The 17,426-nt window shown below is 43.4% G+C and overlaps 1 protein-coding gene across 2 annotated transcripts in view; it reads left to right on the top strand.

Annotated features, from left to right (window-relative positions):
- Positions 1–17,426, top strand: part of sulf1 (sulfatase 1) — a 52,374-nt gene that overhangs the window by 7,058 nt on the left and 27,890 nt on the right. The window contains exon 3 of one of the 2 annotated variants that reach the window (XM_088283093.1): positions 15,270–15,456. The gene's annotated coding sequence lies outside the window, so the exon portion shown is untranslated. Of the gene's footprint in view, positions 1–15,237; positions 15,457–17,426 lie in introns of those variants that run through there. The other variant, XM_088283094.1, reaches the window with a different exon arrangement.

The raw sequence follows: 17,426 nt of genomic DNA on the forward strand, positions 1-17,426 counted from the left end.
ATAAAATCGCTTCAACATGAAGGTAGATGAGAACTTGCAGTCACTTTTGCTTGTCAACATGTGTTTTTTTTTTTCTTTTTTTCCCCCCCGCTGACCTCAAAGGATACCCGTAATGTTAATGAAAGCAATTTTCATATAAAGACGGCCTTTTTAGCATCAGTAGCATTTTGGACTCTGAAAAGCGGCCTTTGAAGTAGCCTCTGGTTATTTTTTCTGCTTGACAGATCAGAGCGACTTCGCAGGAATCTTAAGGGGAAGTGCCCCGCTGCCCCAGGTAAACGCTAACTCGCAACTAAGCCGGGACGTTTTGAAAGCTAATACAGCAACTGCCGAGTTAGGGGGCCATCTGGACAATTTGCCCACTTGAAAGAGACTGCGGGCTTCGCTCGTGTCTTGCGGGACTTGGGCATACATGGTGAGAATTAAGCCCGTTTCAAATGACTTTCCAATCGGGGCCGATTGCAAGTCTTGGTGGATTTTGTAAAATTGCGCAATGGACTCGCAGAATTAGAACTGGATTTATCAGGCTGAGAGCATTTTCCAGTTGTGTTTTTCAGACAGTCTGTAGCTTTGGCTTTTATTTGCAATATACCGTATTTTCCAAATGATAAGCCGTTACTTTTTTCCTCGATTTTGAACCGTGCGGCTAATACAAGAATGCGGCTTTTCTGTGGATTTTTCTTTCGCCACTAGGGGCGCTCTATAGTTCAGAAAATACACAAAATAAATGTCGATTATTTTTTTTTCTCTTGGTTCTCTTCTTTTTTGATTATCAAAGCTGTTGTTGCCGTGTTAAAAGGCGCTGTTTTTTCTTTTTTTTTTTTTTCCCCCAAAAAATTCTTGTGGCTTATATGCGGGTGTGCCTTATAGTCCTGAAAATGGAGATGGAATCAGTTTTGAGATTGTTCGACCCAAGACCCAAAACAGCGTGAAGGCCGCCTAGTAAAGTTGTTGACCAAGGCGATCCAGGCATGTCTGACCAATCCCCACTCCTTCGGTAGGAATGCACGTCGTGTGTGTGTGTGTGTGTGTGTGTGTGTGCGTCTTACGCATCCTCCTTTGCACCTGGGGAGTTCTTTCTCCCCCAAGAGAACAGTAGGTATTGAGGGATGAGACATGGCCAATTTAGCTGGCAGATGACTGAGAAGTATTTTTATTTCTTTTTTCAAACCATGGAAAATTCTTTCTTTCCCCCGGAACAACCAAGAAGAAAGAGGGCAAACCCACTCGCATTTCATTTTCCCGCTTGCACCCTGAAGGTTTGACAACAAAATACCGCGGCTTTGTACAAAGTGACGGAAAAGCTGTTAGTCGGCAACTGGTGCGGCGATAGCGCGTCTGCTTCTCATTGAGAAGGGTGTTAGGTGAGGGAGAGGGATTTTGAGGTAGGAGGACTTGCGAAGTATCAATGCCATGTTTGTGCCCACCCTCAGCAATTGTAGTCATTAAAATTGACATAAAAAAAAAAAATGTTTGCTCAAAATAGTACCGTGTACACTTGTGTGGCCCACGTGTTTCAACTTATATTCATAAAATCAAAACAAACCATTTTTTTTTTATCTTTTAGGAGCAGGATCTGCAAGCAGTTTAGTGCGGAACCTCAAATAGAATAACGCAGTTTATTGAAATATTTGCAACGAATGAGATGAAATAGAAATAACGGATATTGTTCCAAAACAATGCGTTTTTTCTCCGCACATATTCTTCAGATGATTGTCAAAAATGTATGAACGAATCGAAAACAGTCCCGCGAAACGATTTTTTAAAATATTTTTGGGGTGTAAATCTAGGTTTTATATGTTGACTTTACCAATTCGTTGAGTTTTATGTCTTGATTGGCGTGCTTAATATTGTTCATATTTTTGACAATATTTTTTTAACAAGTGGTTAAGATTTAACGTTATCCTTATGCAGCTTGGCAGAGGAAAGCGAGCCTCATCATTTTTTTCTTTTTTTTTTAATGGTGGTGTTGGACACCGTTCAAATGCAGACCTTCTTACCGTTTAATCATGCAAATGTCTGACAATAATTTACACTGCCTCTCGCAATGTCCGTTTTTTGGCGATGGAAGCAGCCATTGCCTTTTATTGTTTATTCGCAAATGACTGCAACTTTTTCCGAGTGGGGGCGCTACCGAGTCAATCGGGGAGGGGGAGTCGCGTCCAAGACCCTTGAATGAATGATTCCAAAATGACCCCCCCCCCCCCTCCCCAACTAAATAATTTTTTTCCCCTAGCCTGTCTATCAATGTCAATATCCTGCAACAACTTGATCGGGCCATCATTTTTAACCATTACAACAGAATCTGTCCGTTATCAGCTCGCCATCTGCACCTCAGGGCTGGGTGTGCATCGGTGATAGATTGGAGTATCTTTGCTATAACAAGTACTTTGTGTTTGCCTTTGGGCTTTGGTTCACACAAAACCAAGAGCTGATATCTGATAACCTTCTCCTATCCAATGGACGGCCAGAGCAAACTTGCAAGTAATGATCGGTATGTGTCTGGGAGATGGAAGCTGAGAGTTCCTGCTGAAAAAAAAAAAAAGCATTCTGGTCGTCTTCTCTCGCTGTTCTCTTTCGACCGTGTAATGACAAAAGACGATCCGAATTCTATTTTCTTTATTGGACGCAGTACATATCTGAAGTCAATCTTCTGCTGACACGGGGAGGATGTGGCGCTCTAATAGGTCAATATGTTTTGCATTGAGTCTGAACATGTTTGTGCCCCTCGGGGAGTTATCTGACTTCAAGATCAAGTTTTTTTGCTTACCGGTTTTGCCTCACACGTTGGGATCCGCAGCTGTGTGTGGGAGTAGCGGGGTTTTGATTATGGCGGCTTTCACAATCATTAACTCATTTACTTCCAGCTGAGTAAAAAAAGGGATCTTGGACGTCTTTAGCCGTCAATGGCAGTAAATGAGTTAATCACTTCCCATGATGCTTTTTCCTCCCCCACTCTATGGAGTATTTATTCATCATCCTCCAAAGGTCCACCTGTGTCGGGTCTTTTTTTTTTTCCTGGGCTCCATGTCTGCCCTGGTGTCCTACCCACCGGTTTTCTCCGAACACGTCCTGGTTTCCTACCGACTGGGATCAGACAACCATTTTGGTAGCCTGCCCTGGCGTCGTAGCCGCCGTTGTCAATCGATCATCTCCCAGCCTGCTCTGGTTCACCAAGCTGTGGTTCTTTGGCGCCACTTCCGCACATTTGCACCTTCTGTTCATGAAAAATGGATGAAGAGAAGCGATAAACTTGACCGCCACTTCAGGAGATTGCGGCATATCTGACTGCGTTTCCCTCCACTCCATTTTTTGGACTGAAGAGGCTTTTGTGAGAGCCCGTGACTAACGTGTCATAGCCGTCTAATCCCTGACCTCTCTGACTTCTCACAGCCTGGTCAAAGGTCCTCTGACCTTCCCCTTGACTCTTGACGACACCCAATACTTTTGGGTTGAGGCTATCTGAGAGGAAGAGTGCGCCCTCACGAGTGAGTATCCAATCACAAGACGCGTTCATCACCAAAAGGACTTACTCTCATCAACTTGTGATCCGATTGGCTCTCGCGACTGTCCATCAACTGTAAACCGACAGATTGTATCTGAAGGCCTCGGACAAATAGTGCGTGCTACTGGTGTTATGAAATCTGCCCGGCAACATGAGCTCGCTGAATTTTGATTGGATAAAAATTCAACACTAGGATATAATAATGACATCAATGTGAAGAATACGATCATGATTTATTTTTTGTCTTGATTATGTTATTCCGTGTTGACTGTGCCAATCGAATCCATCGGTCAAAACCTAACCTGCGTGTTTTTGGAATGTGGGAGGAAACCGGATTCCTCGGCGAAAACAAAGAGAGACTCCGTTGCTAAAATTGGAACGCTCGTTGACTGTGACGCACACGTGCTAACCGCTCTTCTCCTCGTGAATGACATTTTCATCCCTTTTCATCTTTAATCTTAATCACAGTTTGACCATAATTGTTTCCGCGAAGGTGGTCTCATGATACGCTCCCTCCATTTCCTACCTGGAAGGCTGCAAGGATTTGCATTCCCAAAGCGACCTCATCTAAGACGCCGCCCAGGTTATTTATGAGCTTTTTATATTCAGTCAGCGTAGCGTTTTGATTCCAGCTTCAGCTCAAGTAGCGGATAAGTTATGTGTGGCCAGGGCTCCATAAAACATTCGGCGTGCTCCATCTTGGTGTGTCTGCCACCGAGCTGATAAGTTATTTAATCTCTGTCAGGAAATCAAATTCAAAAGTTCCGAGTACAGTTCAGTTGCAGGACTGTTGAGTTCATTACGAGCGACTCCACTCGTACCCGCTCGTTTATCACTTCCCTCGCAAAACATTTTGTGGCTTTTCGTTAGTTTTAAAGTCGGTGACATTTGCTTTCGATTTATGTCGACACTTTCTTCTGGAAAAAGAGAGCTGGACATGTCGTGTTGTGACGCGACCTCACGCTCCCATCTTTTCTACGCCATGAAAGTTCCTCGGCCGTTCCGTTGCGGATGTTCCCGGGATCCTTTGGCCATCTGGACCCGCACAAGAACAGGATATGAAGCATCAGGAACTAAGTAGTCGTCTTTTCCGGATATGAAACTTGAGATCCTCCACCCGGCCGCACTTTTCACCTGGCCAACACAAACTGGGTTTGATGTTTTGTTTAATATATTTTCCTCCCCAGTTGCCCCATTTTTTTTTTTTTGGGTTACTGCCTTCCTTCCTTTCTGTAAACAGCGTAGCCGTGCACTTTATCAATATGAGTCGAGCCATTCGGTTTTATGTGACAGCGTGTTGGCTTTGCCGTCTAGCTTTCGCTTGACGATCTGTGCAGTATGTGAAAATGGATCCATTGACCGTACATCTGGATAAATACATCGACTCTTTAGCGCTTCAACTTTTCACCCTGTCAAAAGTGTCTGAGGTAAAGAAATGTAAAAAATGCCCCTTTTTTTTTGACACTGCAGCAAATTTATGATGGTGCTCATCGATGGAATCGCGTACTGGCCTGACAGAGCCTGATTTAAAGACTTCATCACGAGCGGCCTGCCGGCAGGTTACTCAAGCGTGATCCAGACGTATTTACTCGGGAATATTACGAGGTCTCGATCTTCCTCTGTCATCCTGGCAACAAAATCGTAGACTTGACTCCTATATTAGTGTCACACGCTAACTCGCTTAACACTGCAACAACTTTGCTAATTAAAACTAAACAGACCCAAGAGAAAAAAAATTGCCATTTATTTAACGTATTTTCTGAACTGTAGAGCGCCCCTAGTGGTGAAAGAAAAATCCACAGAAACGCCGCACCGTTGTATTAGCAGCCGGTTCAAAATCGAGGATTAAAGTAGCGGCTTATAGTCCGAAAAATACGATAACGTGGCAAATATTTTCAACGTTGTGGCTTCACAAAAAAAAAAAAAAAAAAAAAAATAGAACCGATAACATTTCATGTTCTTGTCACACTATATTAGCAGAATGTTGTCCGCTCCGACTTGTTGATATTTATTTATCCATCAACGTTTTCTTCTACTGCTTATCTTCAGGGCTCATCGAATCAACTTGTTTTGCTTTATTTGCCTTATCTCTTATCATCGTTTATTTTGTCTTTGATGACCTTGTTCCTGTTTGTAAATCTCATCGTCAGATTCTGGAAAGTCCGACCCCCCTCCGCCCCCGTTTTTTTTTTTTTTTCTTTTTCGCCTTCGTCATTGCGGCTGAGATCTTGCCCCATGAGGGATGATAAGCTCTTACTCACAGGATATTCGGAATTCCTTGACAGATTGTTTTCGCCAGCGTCCCCTCTGTCCTCTTCCAGATTATTTGTTCAAACAAGGCCGTCTTGAAGCCAGAGAGGAAAGTATGATGGCGGTGGATTTTGTCACGCTATTTTTTTTTTCTTTGCTTGGATGGTGGTGGTCTCTGCTTGTTGCTTTGCAGAACTCCGCAGGATACACACACAAAAAAAAAAAGCCTCCCGATCATGCATATTCATGGGCGTGCACACACAAACGCGCTCATGCTGTGAAAGCGCGCTTGGCTTTTGCAAAAAGCGTGCTGTCCTGGACGGGCCAATATTGACTGCCAGCCAAGCAAGACGCTAACAAAGTGATGCACTGAAGGCCTAAAGCTTTTTTTTTTCTTTTTGTCCCTCATGGCAGCTGAACAGTACACACACGCACAAAAAAAAAAGGCCTTTTAGTTCCCCCTTTCTCCGCTCGTCCTTTTTGTCTTTTCACTTTCTCTGACTTGGCTGCCGTCCGACAGTTGATTCCATTCCCGCGTATGAAAGGAAATGATGTGCTTAATTGGATTATTGCGGGTTTTCTTCAAATGAGTGCTCACCCACCCACACAGCCACGCAACTCAGGTTTTTTTTTTTTCTCCTAAAGCCTCTTCACAGCATTTTATCATCCCGTGCCTTTTGTACAGAACCCATATATTAAAAAAAAAAAAAAAAGAAATTTGCATCAACTGTGCGCTTTGAGAGAACAGCCCACCATGAGACGCACCCGCATATTAGCCGCAGCAGCAAAACAAAAATAAAATAATAATAAATAAAAAAAACATGATGTACAAGCCGCACCAGACTATAAGCTGCTGTTTTCTACATTGAAAAGAAAATTGTTGTTTACGGCGTGGACAGAACGATTTTGTATTATGAATGCACATAACGGTACATAAAAAGATTGTTAAAACTGTGCCTTTTAACGCAGCAACAATTTTGCTAATTAAAACGGAACATACCCAAGAGAAAAAAATAAAATATTTATTTTGCGTGTTTTCTGAACTATAGAGCGCCCCCTACTGGTGAAAAAAATCCACAGAAAAGCTGCAAAGTAGCGGCTCATTTTTTTTCAACATAGAAAACTGCGGGTTATAGCTTGGTGCGGCTTGTATATCGGTTTTTTTTTTTTTGTTTTTGTTTTTTTGTTTAATTTTTTCCAAAAAGAGTTGCTGCAGCTTATATGCTTTATTTCTTTATTATTTCGAATCATGTCCAAAAATTTGCCTTATCGTGAGCTCCCATTTATTACTGTTCCCTTTTCATGAATTTGCATTTTTTTGTATAACCTTTTACTGAGAAAACTCACCCATTGTCCAAGAGACGTATTCTCATGCCGCTGTACGGTATGTCGACAGCGTACCCCCTGCACAGTCTATTCATGGTCATTGTACTAAAAGTAATCCTTTCTATCTTAAAAGATAGAAATGTCTGACATATTTGTGGTCATGGCCGACTGTTTGTTCCACTGAGACGTCGTAAAACAATGAAGCCGATATGAGGCACAAGAGCCTCTGGAGCAACTTGGCTCAGGTTAAGGGATCCTAAACTCAAGCTGGCATCGCAGGAATTTGCACCTGTTCCAGAGGTATGTTTTTTTTTTTGTTTTTGTTTTTTTGGGACAGTTCTTACCTGAGACTTTTATCCAAAACGTATCTACTTTTTTTTTTCTATGGGACATGAATAGTGCTGGTATTTTCACACAAATCAAAATGTCTGTCTGGAAAGTGCTCTGCGGCCTTCGTCCCTGCGGTAAGTCCGGCGCGTTGGCAGTCGTCGGCGCTTGTCGGTGGCTTCTCCGGTTGACTGAGCGTGTGCAATCTGTGGCGGTGGCAAGTCATCGCTCGAAATCAATCCGAGTGTCCGGTCGGAGGTGGATGTCGTCTTTCCAGGGTTCCATTTATTTATCGTAGTCTTTTGTAGTGATCAAAAAGACGCGGTGAGCAGAATCCGGATAAAAGATGTTGCCAGTCGAAGATTGGCCGAGGTTTTTGTGGTGCAACTTTTTGGCCCGGCCAACACAAGCATCTACTTTGCCTTCACGCTCTTCAGCAGCTCATCTGCTTCTTTGCGTCTGCAGGAACTTCGGGGTATCGCAGTGGTCAGGACTTTTTTTTTTTTTTTTTTGATGGATCGTCCTGCTACAAAGTCACCATGTCGCAATCGGATCTTTTCTTTGCCTCATTGAGCCGCCAAAAGAAGAAACTCTGTTCTGATCATGGCTGAGGGCCAGAAATAAAGCCTTTGAGAAGATAAATGAATGGCCTCTGTACCTGACGCAAATCCTTATTCCACTCCGCCACAGACGGCTTTGTGGGATTATTTTGAACGTTGCCAAGTACTCGAGCCCTTCCTTCCCAGGAGAAGCTTTTCACCTTCTCACCCGAACGGGATTCAGCCAAGTCGGACTTCCAGAAATGCGGAATTTGTGAAGATGGATGGAAGACAGGAAGTCGCTGGAGGTTACCACAACAATTAGCGCTCTTTGAACGGAGTGCAGAATTGAAAAAGGAAACAAACGCTCGAGGAGCAGATTGTTTGGCTGCCCGGGAGACTGACCGGAGTCTTTGGTGCTTTTTCAGAAATGATTTGCTAATCCCTTATTTGCTAGCGTTGATATATATATATATATATATATGTATATATATATATATATATATATATATATATGTATTTTTTTTTTTTATCTTCTCCATCTATCCACTCTCACATCTTGTGCCGTGCTCGTCCGTTTTTGCACTCATGAACGCCATTCTCTCCTTTTGTAAATTCGACAAAAGTGACAAGTGGAATTTAGCTCAATTGCGGTGGAAAGCGCTCCCTCGAGGCGCTCCTTGATGGACGCCATCCCGATGTTCATACATGACTTACAGTTCTTCGTCTTTCTCACCACACCCTGTGAGAGTTATGCAGATCTCGCCGGCCTATCTCCGGCATCTTCTCGTGGTTTACGGCGCCATTTTGGCGTGCAGCCAGAGGCGATCGGGGACATGGACGAACCCCTCGTGTTATCAGTTCTCAGTTAAAGGCTCTAATCCAGTTTTCAAAATCACTCCTTCTGGGTGGTCCGGCACAAATTTTGACATTGCAGTGCACCTTGGTTTATCGTTCCCGGGGTACGTTCAAGACCCTCCTTCAGTCGGTGGAAATCTGAGGTACTTTTAAAAAAAAAAAATGTTTTACAACTCACATTCATTTGAACTCATTTAAATGTATTCAAAGTGACTTTTGAAAGCGGTGCAGTCCCTCCCCTCTGAACGTGGACGGTGAGAAAATCAAGCGAATGTGAGCTCTGGTTTTAACAACTGCGTGTTAAGTATTTCTGACATCTTGGCTCCTCTGATGGTTGTTGTTATTTGGGGAAAATCTGGATGCACTTTTTGATCCGCTAACATCCAGTTTTTGTCTTTGCGCTTGCTGAATGCGAAATGTGGACGTACCAAAAGTGTTTGCACCCCCGGCCTGGGAGATTATGTTCTTATTGTTGCCTCGTCCTCTTGTTTGTCCTGCTCGAGGAAGTCTGGAAGAATCTTACAGAGTTTTTTTTTTGGTGAACTTTTGCTGAACCTATTAAATTTCGGAGCAGATCTGCTTATCTTTTTTTTTTTTTTTTGCATTAAAATTGGCAGATGTACACGTTCAGTGGAGCGAGTAACCGGGCGTAGGCCAAAGGATAAGAACATCACATACTAAACAAACAGACTTTAGTTCCCTTAAGTGTTCTGCTATTCTGGATTTATGAATAGAACGTCATAAAGTCAGTGGCTTTAATTTGTTATTAAAAAGCAGTCGAATGACCACAACTCAGTGCTTGTCAATTATTTGATGTTACGCCCCCCCCCCACCTAGAAAAAAAAAATTCGCACCCCCACCACCACGCACTCTCCTCCACAACTATAAATAATAGCATTTTCGTAGCAAAACAAACCTAGATTGTGGACAATGGGCAAGGAGAGTGCCACTGCCCCCTACTGGAGCGGATGTGCAATTACACTTTATTGTAGTACGGCAGGGGAAAAACTTGGTCCCCCAGGGTCACACGTGCCCCCCTCCGGGGGAATGTCGGCGCAAATGGCAACACACACGTGTCACGTTGTCACAGTCCTGTAAATCCCATCATCATTGCTCACATCGCCGTCAACGACCTCATGATGAGCTAGCGTAGCCTGTTAGCAGCTCTGCGGCCAAACTAAGCGTCACCTTTGTCGATGTTGACTTAAGTGACAGGACACCAACATTTTTCAGTGGCAAAGTGGTCAACGAAGACGCTCAAGATTTTATATAGCGGGCAAGGGACGACTACATTGCATTCCGAAACAATTTTTTTAATTTATTAGACTCGGTCTTGAACTCCTTCACTGCCATTGACGGCTAAAGATGTCAAAATTATTATTATTTTTTTACTTTGCTGGTAGTGAATGAGTTAAAAGCCGCCCGATTTTGGATGCCGTCCGTAGGTAGGCCAACTGTTTTGACACATGGTGCAGTATTTGCATAGCACAGCGGGACGTTTCTCTGCTTTCACTCCATCTTATTTCCTTGACCCCGGTCGCCCCGCCGTGCCTACTGTATTCATGTCTCTCGTCTGTCTTGCCTCTCCCATATTTATCACTTGTCCCATTCATGATTAACTGTGCGTGTCCCCTCCTGGTCTCCCGCTGTATTCTTCTTTGCCTATACCTCAGATGTGCTTTGCTGGCAGGAAGTCGACATGACACCGATTCAGCCCTTTTGCATTGTCTGGGCTTCTGGATAGCAGCAGGACTTCCTAACGTTTAGTAATACCCAACTTTTACACGGACATGCCGCAAAAAAGGATCAGAGCCATAATTGTGGATCTGGAATTTATCCTCCTGTAATTGGCCAGTCAACAGGCAGTGTGGAAGGGCGTAATGGCTTTCAGCACATCAGAGCGGGAGAATCCTCGCTCATACGTCGCGGTGGCGTATCATCTTGGTTATGCTTTCGATTCAACCTCTGAAGCCTGAAAATTTGAGAATCGACTTCGGCCCTCCCCATTCCGCGTCAATTCCCAAGAAAGACACCGACTTCTTTCTGCACCTGCATGCCCTGCGGAGGGCATCCACTTGATCGTAGCATTAGTCCAATTGGGAGGGATTATTCCTCCTGCAGTTAACTCATTCACTGCCATTGACGGATAGAGAAGCCAAAAAGTACATTTTATATTATTTGCATATATATATATGATATATTTTCATTTTATAGAACTTCCTGCGACACTTGGCCATTGTTACGGAGTAAAGGAACGCTTCGACACGATTCCGAGCCCTTCCGTTATTTTTTTGGTGAGTCTGATAACCCTTTCCGTCCTCGTGGATTTATGCTGTTTACAGATGTGCTCGGTTCCTGGAAAAACAACCCTAGATCTCCCCAGCTCTCCAGCGGGGGCAGCCATCTTTAATCCAGTAAAGAGCGTAGGGATTTGGCGCCCCCCCACAACCCCCCAGGCCCCCGCCTGAAGGCGCTTTGGAAACCCCTCGGCCGTGAGAATGGGGTGGAGGTGTGGGCAGGGGATGTGTGGAGCGCCCCCGCAAGCCCGACTCTCCATCCCTCTTTTGTGAATTTAGTTAATCTAATTTGAGTCCCTCACAACACCAAGTCTCTCTTTCCTGGTCTGTTCCTTGCTTGCACCCCCCCCCACTCCCAGCCCCACTCCCAGCCCATTTCAAACATCAGAACAATCTGGACTACGTTTCACGCATTAGCGGCGAAAATGGGATTTGTTTGGCTTAATCCAATATCCTCAACAGGCGTCACAGTAGTAAGTGGACGCAGCACCTGAAAAAGTGACGTGAAAAGATGAAGCAGATTCACTCTTCAAGCGCGTTAATTTTTTTTTTCATACAGGAGGAAAGCCCTAACATTGACGTTCGGCTCCCAGGGGTGTCCGATATTAAAAGCGTCATCGTAGTACGGTTCTAATAATGTCACACGTTTACATCGGGCTTTTTGTCACAAACAAAATGAAAAGTTGAGAAAATTGTGTCTGGATATCATTTATTGACTGTTATGTGAATGTATCAGTTCAGAAAATCATGAAATCTATCCACTGAGCATTGAAGTAATGAACCTACGCATAGATTAAATTCATATCTCGCTTATTAAATGGGTTCACTGCAATTATTAGATTCCAAAATGTCATCAACGAACAATTTAATTTCCACATTTTGATTAATCACAACAACTAAATTGTGAACTTATTTTTTGAATAAGTCTTTGATGTTATATTTCCAAATTTAATTAAATTAATATTTCACACTTGATTTTATTAGTAATGATTTTTTTTATTTAAAATGCTGTCATATTTCATTACACATATTCGCTATAAAATGGATGTTTATGTAAATTTTGACATTTAACTGATTTTTTCATTATTTCACATTTAAATGAACTTATCTGCTTAATTCCCATTTTGACATTTGATCCTCTGTATTGGCAAAACAAAATCTCATTTTAATAAACTGTTAAATAGGTGGGCAATTACTTTTTATCAATTTTAATTTCAATATCTGTCAATTTGGCACATTTCAATCATGTTTATTAGCTATCAGCAAACTTTTCTATATCATTCAATAAATTAAAAGTTTCAACACTTTGAAATGTAAATACCTGCGACTAATTAAATGCATTTTGATTAATAGTTTAATCATTTCACATTTCACTAACTATATAATTGAACTATATGTGTAATTGACATTTTTTTCATGCGTATTGATCATGTTTATTGGCTTTTTTAAAAAATTTTTTTTACTTTTTTTGGGGGGGGGGTCGTTGAGCAGCCCACTTTTTGGGATGTTAATAGAGGTGTGTGCCGCTCCAGAGCCATGCGTTGACGTGCTTGAGCTCATTTGTGTTTCACAAAGGCCTTCTGACGCTGCCCACAGGATGCAAATGGCGCGCTGCTCACAAGTTGACAACACCCCCCACCACCCTTTTGCCGTTTCGCACCTCTGATTAACTCACTGTGATGTCGTCGGATATCAAGTGGGTATTAACTCATTAGGGCCGTCGCCTTTGAAGTCGCTCCCGGGCATCGTCAGGGTCTCGTAATCCTTTTTTAATGGCCCAGTGAGTGGGACAGTGGTTCGACAAAATGATTCATTTGACAGCCTTTCTCACCTAATGCACCTTTTTTTTGTGCATGAATGAGTGGAAAATTGGCCGATTGATTTCGGACACCAGTCATTGTTCACCAGTGGTGGAGCGTCAGGAACAGCGAGGCCTTCTCTGCTGCCCTGAACAAAATCAGAAGCACTGACTTACATGTTTACAACGTCAGTTGTAATACTCGTTGGATTAAGTTATTCCCAATGCCTTTTCTCGTAAAAAATAAATAAATAAACAGGGTGAGGACCTTAAAAAAAGTCATCGCATATTAAATCACAATATTTAAAAATTAAATCAGTGTTTTGGTAACCTCACCTCATCAGAGGAAATTAATACATTTAATTTTAAATGAAAGTGAACAAAAGCGTTACGACAAAATATCTGTCTTTGAAAAACCACAGTATTTAGAAAATAAAACATTAACAAAGTTTATTCATTTCATTTTTTTCCAGTTCGCTTAACGGGCCGCATGTGGCCCCCGGGCCGTAGTTTGCCCACACCTGAATTAGATTATTTCATGATTTGATTTGGAGCGTCAGGAGCAAAAGATTCGATTTGATATTTACCAGTTGGACTACCAGACTTTGGCGAGGTGTCATTTTTGTTTCCTAAATGACGCTTTCTATAATTGCGAAGTTATGGCTGATATCAAAAGCGATTTGAATTAAATGCCCCACCGGCCATTTCTGTTAACACCCCACGCTGCCAAGATGCATTATCAAGCCGCTTCCTCCGTTCTCTTCTTCCCTTAGCTTTGTAATTTTAGTGCCCCCTCCTCCCTCCCCCCTCCCTCACTTTGTCCCCCTGCCCCTCCTTCTTTCACTGGAGGCAATAAGGTGGTGAGGGGCAGGAATGCGGCCGTGGAACTGTAAGGATTTATCGCACGGAGGTGTGAGGGCCGCCGCAGCGGCTTCACTGTGTGCAGATGTAACAGTTTAGTGCCAGCAGCATTCCCACCATGGGGCCAATGCGCTGTTTTACGGCTTTGCAGTTTGATTAGGCAAGACCGCAAACTGAGGGGCTGTTGACGCGAGGCCTCTTAGATTTTTTTTTTTTTGTAAAACAATCTCCCTTTGGCCTTCTGATAGTCAATTTTAGTCCAAAAAGATCCATTTCTGTCACAAAGCACGACGCCGGGACAAGCAAATTCAGCTTTCTTTAGCCTGCAGAAACCCAAAATGTCATTTGAACAAAAACAGACCTGCTTGAGGCATTCATTTTATGACATCTTATTTTGATACCTAACATGTTTATATATTTTTGTTAAAAATATTCCTGCAGAGTTGACTCCATTTAGATCATATTCATGGATTAAAAAAAAGCTATTGGAACACTTTTTGATTTAAAATACACTTCATATTTTGTGATTTTGCATCAATTATATTATTCAAGCAAATACCTATTTAAAGCTTTGATAAAAATTTGTATAAAAATAGTGATTAAATGCAATTAATTACAACATTTTTTCGCGATTAATTAGTGAAAAAAAATTGAATCGCTCGACAGCACTAATTTTTAACAGACGTGCATTGAAGCCGCCAACGTTTTCCACGTATCAATACGGCGCCGTCATTAAATGTTACTTTTAAAACGATAGCGTTATCCTCTTTGACGGCATCGTGGTTTGCAAACACGCAAGCATTTCTCTTTTTGAAAAGCAGTTATGCTAGAAATCTGCTAATCCTTTAAAAAAAAAAAATTGGTTGAGTTCACCCAGACCTTGAGGATCCTGAAACATTTTTCCAAGATAATTGTGATTAACTATGACCCTTTCCACTCCTCCGTCTTGATGACGTCACAATTTATCGAACCGTAAAATCAATTAAAAAGTCATACATCTTGCGTAATGGAAGTATTGCGGTCCTTGTGGTCACGTCGAAAGAATTTCAGCTTTTAAATTAAATCAAAATGTCCTTAAAGCATATTCAATCAAGTCTTGCTCAAAGTTGCAGATACCCCGTGTATCATTATTTTGCATTTGTCGCAATATTTCCGTACTTTATGCCAACCATTCATCTCCATCTCCCTCGTCTACTTTGTCTCTGACACGCAACGCAGACTCACACACACTCATTTTTGCTTCCCCCTCCCTCTTTTAGTCTCGTACCACTCCTCTCACTCTCCCTCTCAGGTTACCACAACCAGGGCTTTTCTTGCTTCCCAACGACTGCGTGTGTGCGTGTGTGTGTGTGTGTGTGTGTCCCGCGCCGTGTCCTTGTCCCTGCCTCCCGGTTTGCGAGGAGCCACCCAGCAGCCGGCCTGTGATTGGGCCAGCCGAGCACGGGTGGGAGGGTGTTCTCTCGACGCGACGGCGGGTGAGCTGACTGCTGCGGGACGTGTTTCAACAGATGGTCGAGGTTGGAGGGTGTCATCACATCGGAGAGGGGATTAGAGGAGAGAGGTTGTCTTCCAGGAGCTGTGTGGTCCCCCCCCCCGGCCCCCCTCTGCCAGTCGTCCCTCCTCACCGCCATCTAGTCCTCTTATGAGCGCCGGGAACACTCGCAGGATTCCGTTTGCTGCACGCTGCGTTGCCAGGTACGTTCCCAAACTAATCCTCTGCGTTCACGTCGGGACATCAAGAGTTGAGATTCATAGCGGTGCCGTGTTCGGACTTCAGTTTCCAAGTCGGGATGACAAGAATTCCCTCTGTCGCAAATTCCTACGTCTCAAGGGATTAGTCGGCAGCACATTCCATTAATGTCATTTTTTTTTTTCTCACACACACCCCCCTTGCTGAATCGCGTCGGCTCTCTCGAATGACAGTCTGCGCAGTTAAGAATCCCAAATTTCCCTATCGTACTTGGTTTCTGAACATTTTTTGGCAAGTCCCAATATAGGAAAATGAAAAATGTCCACGTTCCATGAATGAACATTCATAATTCCAATTCCACGTGCATTGTGGCTTTTTTGGACCTGGAGGGGACACGGTCATCATCGCAGGACTCACAAAGAGTGAATGTCCTGGATTTCTAAAATATCTCCATCGATCCATCTCCGTCTGTTCATCTGTTAACGCTAAATGGCTCAGCAGCTGAAAAGTGCTCCTTCTGAGGTGCTGTCAAGTCTTGGGGGGGGGGGGGGGGCGGGGGCGGGGGGCACCTCACTTTGCCACTGTGTAACTTTAACTCAAGTGAGAAGAAAAACGGGAACGAGATGTATAGCATTTCTATCCGACGACGGGGGGGGCTGTGTGCGCTGTGAGAGATTGCACAGCTGTAAAAAAAAAAAAAAAAAAAAAAAAAAAAAGGCGCATGGGACGGCGTGCGGGTGAAAGCCGCTGTTGTGCGAGCCGGTGTTGACCCTGGTAAACCAGCCGTAGCTGCGCTTCCTGCCTGCTACTTGAAGTACTTAACCCTCGGTAGGCTGCGATCGTTGCGGCTTTGAAGTCAGACGCTGAAAACTGGGGCTGAAAGATCCGATCCGAGTGTGAAAATAGAAACGATCTTGATTGTGAGACTTTACTAGACTGAGGAGTCTGTTACTCTGGCTCGGCGTTCTCTCTAGCATGTTGTGTCAAGTGTTCACACTTGACACAACAGACAGAAACTGCTTCAACTAAACCAGATCAGACAAGTGTAAACAGATTCGGTCTTAATCCACTTCTTGAGTGGAAATCAAGTCTTTAAATGGTTGGCGGCCAAATTAGTCAAGCGTGAACACAGCCAAGCACTCTCGGTCTACATGTGTGTTCCCTTTGACGTTTTTCATGATCGGGTCCACGCAGAGCAACGGCACCAATTCTGAGCAAACCGAATGTGCTTAGTGTGAACGCAAGCAGTTTCAGTCATCAATATGAGCCCAAGTTGATACTTCATCTTCTGAAACGTGAGAATTTTGTTTCTTCCTGTCGGGCAGTTGAGCTGATGCTCTGTGTTGTGTTTAGACTACACGGGCGATTCTTTAAAACTGTTTAGCTTCAGTGTGCTACAAACAACAATGAGTGAGCGGCAGCTGCTGCAAATAATTAGGACTTTGGTGGGGGGGGGTTTGACTCTGGCCAAGACAAACGTTATTCCAGTAGCAACTCTACCAACTTCTCAGTCACACAACAGTAATTCCTGTCACTGAGCTTATCTAATTACTAATTGGTGGGACAAATTCTTGCGGCTCGTTTTGGAACGGTAGCAGCAAGCTATGTGTCATATCTGGAGATCTGCTTGCTCTCCACTTTCTTAATTGGTTTTGGTTGCTGGGGTTGGAGGGTGGAGGGGGGCGGGTGAGGCAACAACACGTCTCACTGATCTTTTAAGAGCGCCCTCTGCTGGAGACTTTGCAGTTTAGTTTCCATTCTCCCACATCAGCCCGTCAAACAATGAGTTTTGATTGATTAAAGTGAAAGTTGATCATTGACCAGTGATCAAAAAACAAGATTAACCTAATCAAGATGACGTTGTCCTCACGTCCCTTTAAAGACATCAACTTGAGTTAAACATGCTATTCTAAAACACGACTTCAGCGATGAGCCGTCCGAAAGCAATTTCAGAGCTTACGTGTTGTTATTTCTA

Source organism: Idiotropiscis lumnitzeri, chromosome 19 (genome assembly GCF_059441095.1).
Source record: "Idiotropiscis lumnitzeri isolate Australia: NSW breed Sydney's pygmy pipehorse chromosome 19, RoL_Ilum_1.0, whole genome shotgun sequence".
Lineage (NCBI taxonomy): Eukaryota > Metazoa > Chordata > Actinopteri > Syngnathiformes > Syngnathidae > Idiotropiscis > Idiotropiscis lumnitzeri.